This window comes from Notothenia coriiceps, unplaced genomic scaffold, assembly GCF_000735185.1.
Source record: "Notothenia coriiceps isolate Sejong01 unplaced genomic scaffold, NC01 NC01_scaffold00001919, whole genome shotgun sequence".
Taxonomy (NCBI): domain Eukaryota; kingdom Metazoa; phylum Chordata; class Actinopteri; order Perciformes; family Nototheniidae; genus Notothenia; species Notothenia coriiceps.
In genome coordinates, this window is record NW_011334620.1 from 79264 (window position 1) to 91810 (window position 12547).

Below are 12547 nucleotides of genomic sequence, written 5' to 3' on the forward strand. Positions count from 1 at the left end.
GGAAGAACCACGAGGCATGATAGGATCTTGTGTGTGCTTGGTTAATTCGTGTAAATGTAGTTGTCTTTGTAATACTGGAATGTCATCGCCTATTTGCTTCAATAACATCAATGAAAAGCATAATACAAAGTAGCACATGAGTATTGTAAATGCCTGAGGGAGAACCACAGTGGAATATACCAACTCGGGAAAGGTGGGGTTGTTTGTTTAGAATAAAGTTTTGAGATGTTCGTTCAAACGCACTTGAACAGTTTGTTGTGTTCAGTTAATGTAAGTATTACTTAGGGAAGATTTTAATGTAGAGTAACATAGTACTCTCGGTGCTGAACAGGTTTCTGAGTCGGTCACCGTTCCTCCTGCCTCCCCCGTCCACATGGTTTCTCTGTACGCGGATATTGTTACAATGACTGCTGAAGGCTGAAAGAAGCAGCGAGCTCTCAGCTGCTCGCAGTCCGGTCAGTCCTGCGCTGGCGACGCTGAACTGTCGGCTGCAACTGCGAGAAACTTCTGGTGATTTTGCTCTCGCATTCCCTTTGTTGAAGATGAGCTAACTTTAAAACAGCCTCTGCTGGCCAGGTAGGATATTTGTTGGGATACATGATCGTTATAACTGTGTTGATGTGTGCATCATTATTTCCCTGCTGTGGAGTTTATAGGCTACTTTGTCTGCTCATGCTCATAGGTTACATTGGGGCATTCATCAGAAAACAGAAATGTCGTTTTTTGTTGAACAACTTATTATGGTGTTCAGCCCAAGTATCTGCTACCATTAAGCCAGAGTAGCCACAGAAATTTGCACTTTGTGCCATGTGGCACACTTCGAATATGTCACATTATGTCCAATGTTTTTATTACAAGTTTTTTTTACTAAATCAGCTATTGTAGAGTTTGGAAATCAAATTCCTTGCCCAGCCTGGCAAACCTGTTGCTTCATTAAAAGTTACTGCTTAATAACCTGCCGTAGAGGGAACTGCACACATTAACCAAGCTCTGTGGGCCAGCAAACTCCCCTCCATCTATCACTTATGGTAATAAAGCCCAGGCTGTTGTCACAGTACCTGTGTAGGTGGCGAGAGAGGCAGTGTGGGTGCCTTGCAGCTCATATTGACATACAGCTCCTCACCACAACCGGTAAGAAGAGATTGAGAGCAGCTTGAGGGCTTTGAGTCATAGGGCCTGGTTGCATATCTCTCACCAATCTCAACCACATACTTTTTTCCGTCTTGAGATGTGTAATTACTGATTGTCGTGCTTATATGAGCATAGTTTATACTTTTTCATGCTAAAGAGGTTTAAACTAGCTACTTTGTTTCTCATCAATCTGGTTTCTGTTCTCAGAGCAAAGTATAAAGCTGCATCCTTGGAGTCCAATCAAAATATACACTGTTTATAGTACATTTGTATGACTATTTGGGTTGTACACCCTGAGTTATTGTTATTACACATATATGAAACTAAAACTGAGTTTCCCCTAGTTTATAAATACTGATAAGATACTGATAAAAACATACACAATAAAGTGAATTGTCTTTTTATATCTATGGGTGGATGTATTGCTGGCTTTGTGTCTTTTGAACAGCACCGGTTCATTTAAGAACTTCTTTATTGCCTTCTAAGCACTTTGAATAAGAGCACTATTGATACAAGGCACTACTCTTGTTATGTGTCAGTGTTGTTTCCTTTCCTATGTGGGTTAGGAAGTAACTGTTGGTTTCTTTATGTTTTGCCCTCTCGAAAATTGCACGGCAGTTTGTTGATCTTTGTGGACACCATAAACACAATACCATGGAAAACTGGTTTGGTACCAGGGTTCCCTAATTGAAAAGACCTGGAAATGTTTCTTGCTGCCACCATGGCAGCGGTAGTCCTTGACTTGAGGGGATGGCTGGCTAAACAGGAAATGACTGTAGTTTTTCTCAAGAATCCTGCTCAGAAAATGCTAGAGTTCAGGTTGGAGGTGAAGTAGACTCGGTTTAAAGATTAATTCACATGTCAGCTCTAGTCACTAATTACAAAGGGAGTGTTGATAGATGCATGAGTACTGGATGAGGAGGCTTGTTCTGAATATTTTCTGATCTGCCTTTTTTGGGGAGATTATGGTAACCACACCTGGCTTTGATTTTAGAAGATTAACAACTGCTTGATTACAGCTTGGTGACCACAAACACATTTCATCTCTAAGTTTCTATCATATTAACCTGCAAATGTGTTCTTTGCTGTAGCTGTCAACAACGGCATACATATCTATTCCAATACGTATGTTTCATAAAGGTTTTTATCCTTGACAAATATAAATATCTGTTTACCCTTTTTTAATCTTAATTATAATCGCCAAAATCCAAACGCATTATCATTTAGTGTTTAATACGGCCACACAACAAACCAAAGCCCTTTGAATAAATGCATCTGATATATTCACACATACAACTATGTCAGATGAAAGTGCTTTTATGTAATGTAAGGCAGTGTTGTGGGAACATTCAGTCTTGTTCTATAGAGGTTTGATAACTTGTGCATTGTATGAAAAAAAAGTAACAAATTCTCATCACAGTTGCTGCTAATCACTTTTAGCTTTTGATGTTTTAAGTGAAGCACAACTTTATGCACTGCAATTGTACTCTTCGTCAAAAGGGCTTGCACTGTTGGTCTGTCGACTTGTTTTGGACAAACTATAGGCATAATTTATGGAAGCAATTAAGGCCAGTGGGTTTTTAAAGGAGATTGCTCTGCACTCCAGTGTGTGCTTAAGATGAGCACATTTGCAATGTCTTTGTGTTGCAGGCGAAAGGCCCTATTAGAGCTCCATTCTGTCTGTGGGCAGCTGTGTGCTGAGCGAGCCTCTGGTCCATTCTCCGTCTGTGTGTACGACTCCCTCAGTCCATACACACTCTGCCACTTTCTTTCTTTCTGACTTTCTGTAGATTTCAATCTCACTTTTTGCGTGTTTTTTCATCTTTCTGTTCAACTAATACTGTGGCTCTCTTTCTTTCACTTGTTCCCTGGCCCAAGGCATTATGCAAAGCTACCAGAAAAGGATTGTTAGCCTTGCCTCTCTGTGCTTCCATGCTACCCTCTATTCACTTCAGAAGCTTCCCTTTCTTTTCCGTGACCTGCGATCATAACTGCTTAAATTCATACCGCTTGGCTTCAGGGAGTTTAAAACAAATACTTTATTATTTCATGTTTTCACCATACTTGTCATCCCTCATTTTGTATATTCCTTCCTCATTAACATGATAGATTTGTAAGTCTGGCGTCTCAACGCCCACAGAGCCGAAGACCTGCAGCTGAAAAGAAAAGAAAAGAGGCATTCTCACATACACCAGAGAAGCACTCCCCAACCCCCAAAGACAGGCACCACACTCTAGTTAGAGATGAAAAGCATTCTGGGGTGCAATAGGAAGGCTCCCATCAACACACCCACTGTGGTTTTCCTATGTGGCTATGGTGAGAAATCAACTTTAACAAAAGAAGAAGTTTCCTCTGGTGTTGCGTTTTGACTCTAAATGAGACTTTATATCCCCAGGGTCTTGGTTTTATGAGCATCTCTGTTTATTTTCCTGTGCTGCTTTGGATTGGCTTTTCCATAAAATGTCAGATGTCACATAGCTCCTGGCTGAATCATGTTGTACGGAGATGGCATTGAAACAGTCTGAAACTATCCCTAAATTGAATCTCTAGAAAAAACGAGAACTGAAAGCTTCTGTTGGTGTTTGGCACAGACGGCCTGTATTTTTAGAACCTGTTTTCCAAACTTGTGGCAAACCCTACATGTCCTCCAAGTTGTAGGGCTTTTACAGTTAACTGCAATTTATTTTTCTCATACAAAGACAACTAATATGTAACATCCTTTGCGCTTTCTGTGCAAGCCTAGGCCTGAGAACAGAGTCAATGTGTCTTGACAATGCTGTTTTGTACAAAAACTCCTAATTATCATGCCGACATGTGTCATAACTCCCGGCTATCGGCCTCTGCGGTATATTTAAATTCTCAGTAGGTGTGTTTGAGTCTGTCTGCTTGTTTTACATACACCTGCAGGTCATAGCAAACAACTGCACAAGACTGAACACCAGCAAGATTTGCAACCAATTAGATTACTCGCTGCAGATCAGCTGATTCATAAAGTCACGAACTGGATGTAGGATGGTACTGTTGGGGATCTAAGTGGAGTATTAAGAGGGGTGCAATCCAATGTTAAATCTGTGAGTTATCTAGAAACATCTCACTCTTATTACAACTTATAGACTGGTTAAATAATTGGGTAGAGGTTGAAGCGGCAGTTATTTGATTCTTGTTTAGTGCAAAGTTTAGATAAAATCCCACATTCTGCCCTAGCTGTCTATGCAGTGAAAACACCACAAATGATACACTTTCAGTTGGCTTTCACATCTCATATCTATGCATCTGTTTTACCCTCTCTCTACACACACTATGCTTAGCAGTCAGAGGATCCATATGGTGAGCTGAGCCCCTCATGAATGAATGAATGGACCAGTGGAATGCTGCACAGTTTTCTTTTTCTCCCAGCCGTACGTACTCTAAACTCATATATCATACAGCTCCACATCGGGAACACTACGTAACGGCAATAATGTCACTTTATTCGTTGATTGGTAGTGACAATCTGTATAACATCACTTGCTTGCATAATATAGGAGTGGTCGCCCTTATAGAGCTGTGCAATTGCATGGGATTGCTAGAGGCTCCCATGTAATGTATCCCTGATGGATTAAGGCTCTGGTTAGTGTGTGCAGAACAGAACAGGCACTCATGGATAATGGAAGAAACCACAGGCGGAAAGGCAGGCATTGATAGGGAGGAGGGGTGGGGGGTTAGTGTAATTAGTGGGGTACCTGATGTATGGAGAGTCATGGCATGCGAGGGTCACTCCAGGGGGCAAGAGGCCCCATACCTCCCTTTACTCAAACTGAAACACCTGATCCTACGCCTGTCAGGGTTCCGAAGACTTCGGTTAACTAAGTCCTGTTCTGAGACCCAGGGGTCGACCCCAAATACATTTTAATGCTGCCTTAATACAGACGCTGTGTTTGCAGGTTGGAAGTCACCGTGTTGCAGCTTTGTAAACTGGCCCTGTTCAATAGTCCAGTTTCCTATAACAAACAGACTCCCTGATAAAGAAATGATGAGCTGTTCATGTTTGGGTGATGTCTGCTTTTTTCACCACATCACCAGTTGTCACTGTTATCCTCTGTTTTTTTTGGGTTGCTATGACTGCCTATACAATTTCTAAAAACAGTGTACTACTGCGCAACAATTTATTTGAAGAAAGCCAGGTAATCAGCCCAAAGAAATATCAAAAAAATCTTGGATTGATTTAACAACACATTTGTAATGCTTTGTGGTGTGGCTAGATAATTTGACATTACATAATGTTGTTGCACATTACTAATCTGCTTTTGGACAGTAACTCTAGCAAAAGCACATGAGTTAAATTAGCCATCTCTTAAAGCTATCAAACATAATTAAACATAAAGGGAACAAGCCATGTCTCTATTTATTTCATGAGGAAGGTTACTTACGTTAAATGTGATTGTGAAATCATGTTATTCTTTTGCAAAGCAAGAATGGTAATTAAGGCGTTTTTAAACGTCACAATGCTTTGTAGATATCACTTGTGGTTGTCTCACTCAATGTATTTGGTAATAAAGTCATTGCGTTCCACACCCAAATCAGCAGCGGCATTCAACCACAAGGGAAGCACAACCCGTTCACTGCAAAGGGAAGTGAGCTTTCACATGTGTGCTGCACTTGTTCATTTATCAAAAACTAAGTTGGCAGTGTTAACTGGACTATCAGGTTGACTTTAAGGAAGGGTTATTCCCAAGAAGTTCCTTTTAGTTATATTTCCTGCCTCTGTTTTCATTCCAGAGTTGTTGTTGTAGGTAACTGCTCTCTTTTCCAAGTAAAATTAAGGTGAGTGATCTTTTTAAACCTCTCATTAAGTAGGACTTTAAGAGTTGGCTGTATTTATGCAGAGGTTGATGGTCACTGTCGTTAGAGAAACGTGCGGGGGAATCTGCAACAGGAGGCCAGAACCTGACTACTGACAACGCATAAAGTTTGACTGAATGTGCTCTTCATTGTTTATGCACTTCTGAAGAACTCGTGGTGTGATGGCGTGTTGCTTTTGGCCAGTGTTCCCTTGCCACTGGGTACTAGGGTGATGACCAGAGGATTCAGTGGTATGTCTTGACCTCCCTAGGACAATTTTTACGACCCCGGCCTCATTATATGAGAGAGGGGTGGCTGTGTGTTCACCCTGAATTAACAATCGACACCGCAGACTTAGACAAAAGAATTGCCCTTACTTTTATTCATTCCGGACTACAAAAAAACCTGACAGTGCAAAACCTTTCTTTTTGATCTTCAGTTTTGTCACCTATGACCATTAATAGTATGTAAAACAGATCAACCTCAAGTCTCTTGTGTTATAAAATCACATCTGAATAGAGAGAAATGTTCAATTTTCAGTTTGACACTAACACTAAAAGTTTTTAACTGATATGCACAAGGTGTTTCACTTGCATCGCCCATGCTGTGTTTTGTACATCATTTTATTAGTATGAAATGAGTTCTTCAGCTGCAGCCACCGATCAAAGTCCTGACACCAGACGCGTTCCGCACAAGTATGCAGTAACCAAAGCCAATTGGTGATGGACACCAAACACCCCGTCACAGAACTTTAGGGGGCCCCAAATAGGCTTCTATTCATCTGCCTGTACAAATCACCGCCTGGGCAAAGAGCCATATTATCTTAGCTGCCCTTTCTAGTGCCCTCCTAAGTCATTGGCCATTGTGAGCCAAGAGCTGCTGTCTGCACCCCAGAGTACACACATTGGACTTGAATTACCATCTGATTTGAGTCCACAATGGAGGCGAAATTGTGTTACATGAACCTAGAACAGGCCAAACAATAACAAGTTTCCATTTGATAGTGCAGCCTTTCTTCAGTTTAGTTTTAATCTCATGTAAAAGGAAAACTGCAAAAACTTGACATCGCGGGAGACATTTGTTTGAGACAGGCGTTGTAAATATATATATTTTACATATACACTAAATAAATATGCATGACTAAATTATTCACCCTTACTACAGATTACTACTTTCTCAGCTTTCATTGACTTCATCTGCCAATTTTCATACTAGGAAACCATGGCATATGTCCAGAAAATGTCAAGTTTCTAGTAACTAAAGTCTTGAAAAGTTTGAAAAATTGCTTAATTTTAGCTGTTATATATTCAAGGTTAGAAATATGCTTGCCTGAAATTTGAAAATACATGATTATTTAGGAAAAGAGTACTGAATTGAAACAATCCCCTCAAATGCATATGTTTTCTCCTTGCGTCTCACACTAGCAATACGTAATAATGATCTAAACAAAAACATGCACATTTATAAAGAACAGCCAGTAAGAAGGAAAGTGACTTTACATATTAATTGCAGTGGGTATAAAGGAATTTTGTGAAATTAATTTTTTGCAATTGCATTTGTATCAATTTAGTTGAGACGATCAGGGTTATATGGTCTGTAAATGTTTGGTTAAAGTACCTTGAACATTTTAGACTTTTACTTAAAAAGTTGTATGAATCCTGCCTTTTTTTAAATAATTGTGTACAATATAAGGGACTACTTGTAGGCTGAGGTGTCCTGCAACCTGATCATATCCTGGGGATCTTTAGAAACAGAAAAAGTAAAGTAAAGTAAACTTTAAAAAAAAATCTGATCAGATCAGTAGAGTCTGCACACAAGTGCGCCGCAGTTCTCCATTCGTCTCTGGTTTCCCCATCATGAAGAGTCGGATCATTAAGTAAGCATGGCTCCGGGGTTGAATTCACACTCGGTTTGCCCTCTCCCATGACCTCACTTCACACACACACACACATACAAGTACACGTCAGCATAGACAGGCACGCATTAATACAGCTGTTCGAGCCCTGGTGGAACGCGTCACACTTCAGTCAAACGGCACACTGTAACAACCTTTGCATGTGACCGTCATGCTCCTCAACTCCTACCCTGTCTAACAAAGACACACACTCACACAAATGCTGCTTCTTTGGCCTGCCCATTACTCAGTGTCAGCCCTAATCAGTAAAGTAATCGGCAAAACTGATCAAGAAGAACATTCCCGGCCGTCTCCTCTGACTCCCACCTCCACCAGCAGCCCCTCTCGCCTGCGGAGGCCCAGTTGTGCTCCAATGACTCTCCGGGATAAATGGAGATAATAGGAGTCATATGCTAGCAGTTGGTTTAGGGCAGGCCTACATGAAACATTTATAGTCTTCATGTAGTCATGGGGCTCAACAAGAGGGAAGGAATAAAGATGACAAAGTGAAGAAACGCAACATGACTAGATATGACAATTCTTGTGTGAACAACATTATTTTTCATGAAGTGTCCCTCTTCCCCCCCCCCCTCCCTACACTCGTTACTCTCCCACAAGACTCATTTAATACCCCGTGCACACTTGCAACTGTCTCTCTGAAGCATGTTATAAGTGCAACCACCCTCACTTAACATGAAACCACATGTTACACGGGCCGGATAACATAGTAGGCCTGGAAGATCCATTAGCCTCATGTGTTGCTCCACAGCAGAAAGCTGTCATTAGCCAACAGTTGATCTGAACCATGCTGGTACTCTCTAATTGGAAGCTGTCGGTGTGTTTGGTGGTTGTCTAATGACGGAGAGACAGTCACGGCAGCTATTTCGACATTTGTAGTCTTTTTTCCAAGGCTAATGTAAGCATAAATGGACCTGCCTTTCATTTATCTTGCATGCATTAACATCTGAGAGATTGAGGAGAGCAGACATGATGATGCGTGTTTAGCATATGGCCCATCTGCCTTGCATATATATCTAAGTGTTTTTAAGAGTTTGTGTTTACTGCACTAGCTACTGTCCGTGCTCTTCCATCTGCGGGCGAAAGCAGTCGATGAGGAAACCGCAGCTCCCTATATGTTCCTTTTCTATCCATGCGTCTTAGCCACATCTGTAGTCATGTGCTGTGAGTGATGCCTTTTCGCAGATTAGCTGAGCTGGCCTTCTGTTGCAGCATGTTTAGATCCCTATATGTTCTGGAGATTATGTTGGCATGCCAAATGTTCCATTATGTACTGTGGTAGGGAAACTATTTAACATATGGCAGCCTGTTTTGTTCACAAAGACTGCATTTTTACAAGCGTTTCGCTATAAGGAGAACTGAGTGGATCCGTTGCTATGAGAGTCATGGTGGTAAGTGTTGAATGGAAAAACAGAAGTCAGCACTCATTTTGATCAAGTATCTCAGCAGTAACATTTTGCACAGAATAGTTCAATTGCGTAGTTAAAATGCTTTGCTTCACTTATTAGAGAATCCAGCTTATAAGGTTCAAGCTCAAACATCTAACTCATAAGCACATGTTTTAAGTACTATAGAGTTAAAGTTATTTTCCATAAGTAATGTGTCAATCCTGTGATTTGAATCCGCTCACAAATGTAATGGGTCCTTTTTTGGCCCATGTTACACACTTCATTTCACTAAAATCAGGACAGTAGTTCTTCCATTAAACTGCTGACAAACAGACAAAGAACCAACAAACTGAACTTAAAACATAACCTTCTTTGCTTAGATAATGAGTTTGTATTTTTTATGTGCCTTCTTTAAATGGTTTTATTTACTCTGAGTAACAGGATGTTGTGTGTTGGCCATTGAAAGCATATCTTTTTTTTTACTTTTACATTTCATTTTAGCTGACGCTTTTTTATCCAAAGCAACTTACAATTACAGGGACATTCTCCCTGGAGTAACTAAGGACTAAGTGCCTTACTCAAGGGCACACTAGTGGTGGTGTTCCTGGCGGGATTTGAACTCACAACCTTCCGATCTTCAGCCCACCTCACTATCCATTAGACCACCACTACACCTACCTATATCTCACACGTCAATCTCCTTTTTGCAATCGGGGCTCGCTACTTTTGCAAGGGCACCGTCGCTTCATCCTGTACTGAGCGTCGCCCAAACATTTGTGAATGGTATAAAGAAATATAATAAAGCCTTTTATACCAAAATGACAATATGTGGGGCCAGACATGTCTACCCCGCTGACACAGTGATATAGAGATAGTCATGGCTATGTGAGACTATGTGTTATTGGACATCAGTCAAGCGCCAAACAGCCCGGCACATGATCTGCAGTTTGCATGCTTCTCCTCACGTAGGGGTAGTATTTGATTATACATTAAAAGGGATTTCTGCCTAGTTTTATTAGATTGTTGTCCCCAGTATATGTGAAACACCTTGTAAAAGTATGAATTACTACCACGACTGTAGGCTATGCCTGAGCTGTGTTTAGGTGGATCTGTTGGCACAACACACCCAAACCTGGAATCTTTATCCTCCAACTTTCTTACCTGTTGATTCAGTTTGGCAAAGTGGAAACTAGCCATGTTTCAATGTTTTGCATGTGTCCTAGAAATGAACCCATTGGCAGTACATTTGTATTTCTTGTTGACTTTACTCTTCTCTTCCTCTAAACACAGGGATCAGCTGAAGTGTTGGACACACCCTCCTAGTTCCATCACCGCCACCAGCAGCACTCGAGGGCTCAACTGCAGATGGGAGGTCACCAACAGGTCGTTTGTTTCGCCCAAATGCACCTGTGTTGGCTCCACGTCTAAGATGGCTGCCCTTGGCCTTCTCCTGCATCCAAACAGACTGGAAAAGAGCTGCGTGCTACCATGGTGATCATTTACTTGAAAACACTGGAAAAGAAGAAGGGTGTCAATGATGTAAAGTCCAAGAGCACCGAGAGACGGCTGGTGAGGGAATGTTTTTGAGTTTCACACAAAAGACACTGTTTTTTAACTTCAGTGAGTAGCTGCACAGTGTTTCGCAATTTAGGCAGTAGTCAGCAGAATTAATAGGTCAGTGATTATATTACATAAGGGCGTGGCGACATGCCACAGATGCTACATTGAGTCAGGTATACTCACTGGCACTATAAATGTACACCAGACTACAATGTTTTAGCCTGTTCATTAGTTAGTCATTCTTTTTTGTTTTTGATTTGATTAGTGTAACAGTGAAAGAAGGTAGTAGCCTTGCTTTAAATGTATTTGCTGTACACACAGTCATGTGAGAAGATGCACATCAATGTTCGCATTCAGTATCAAGAGGTCCAGGATTTTTTAAGCCTAGCATAACACTAAACTGAAAACAGGGAAAAATCTAAGATTAAATAGCTCAGTCCAAAGTCAGCTTGTACGTTGATTAACATCTGATAAACAAGGCTAACCTGCCCCAAGCCTATGACAACGTACAGATGAATGGAAAGACCTGAAGAGATTGGTGCATATTCATATATTTCTCCCTTTCATCTATTAACTGGTTTCAGTAGTCATCATGCCATAAAGTGACGAGTATTTGCATTTGATTTTTTATCGCCATACAGATAGCAGAGTAGATGAGTTGCTTAAAATTATAATCCATTCAAAGCTTTCTTTCTCTCTGCTGTTATCTCCATGTCTATAAAAACACTTTAAATCATTGTAAAGATTGTGTCTATCTGAAATCTAAATACTCCTTCAACCTCTCAACTGGAGGTGCAACATAAAAAATCTTAACCAAAGATTAAAATCAAGATATGTATATAATTAAAACTCCGAGAAGCTTTGCCTGATCATGTATAGCATGCAGGCCGACAAGCCTTGCAAATCTCTCACATATTTTCCTGTACCCTCCCTACTTTTTTTTCTTTCTCAACATTTTTTTCTACACTATTGTAGACATGTTCTATAATATATAGCAGTCAATATATTCTTTGGTTTAGTTGTCGGTTTACCTAGCTTAATATTACATTTTCACAAGGTCTGAAGTGTTAGTTTCAAATAGTTGAATTTAATCGTATTTTGCGAAACAATAGCTTTTTTTTAATTGTACGAGTTGTATCTTAGAAAACATTGTTTTGTTGTGGTGATAACTTTAAGTTGAGTCAGAGCATTGCATCATGGCATTTCCCTTTTGTCCTTTGTGCAGGTAGCCACCACCCTGTAGTTAAAAGTGAACTATAAGAGAGGGTAGGTGTCGGATTAGAAAATGGGCATGTGTAGACAAAACTGACTATGAAAAATAATTAGTTTAAAGCTGAAGCGGCGTCAAAGATATTCTTTAGTGCAGCTTTAGGTTACCTTTCAAAATGGTATCTGGTTGAGGGAGACAACAATAGAGATTTCATCTTCTCATAAAAGCTTTTTTAAATGTACTGTAAAATGTGTTGTAAATATGGCGGTACAATAATGGTAGTGGATTATATATACTACATACTTTATGTAGTGGAGTGGATTTATAAAGCAGCTGAAAAGTGAAATCGGCATTGATATCTTTTTCTGATCGTCTTTTAATGGCAAAAGGTTGCACTTTTTGGTTTATTTTGTGTCTCGCTGACGTTCGGTCCCTGTGTTTGCCTGTCCTCCACAGCGTGAGCTCCACACCATGAGCAGAGGGACCACCCTCGTCTCCTGTGGAACTGTGGGTGGCAAGGCACAC

At 40.5% G+C, this 12547-nt stretch overlaps 1 long non-coding RNA gene across 1 annotated transcript; it reads left to right on the top strand.

Moving 5' to 3' along the window:
* Positions 1–424: 424 nt before the first annotated feature.
* Positions 425–12547, top strand: LOC104964339 (uncharacterized). Its single transcript, XR_800404.1, has 3 exons — positions 425–576; positions 10543–10821; positions 12479–12547. It is a non-coding gene; the product is annotated as an uncharacterized lncRNA (long non-coding RNA).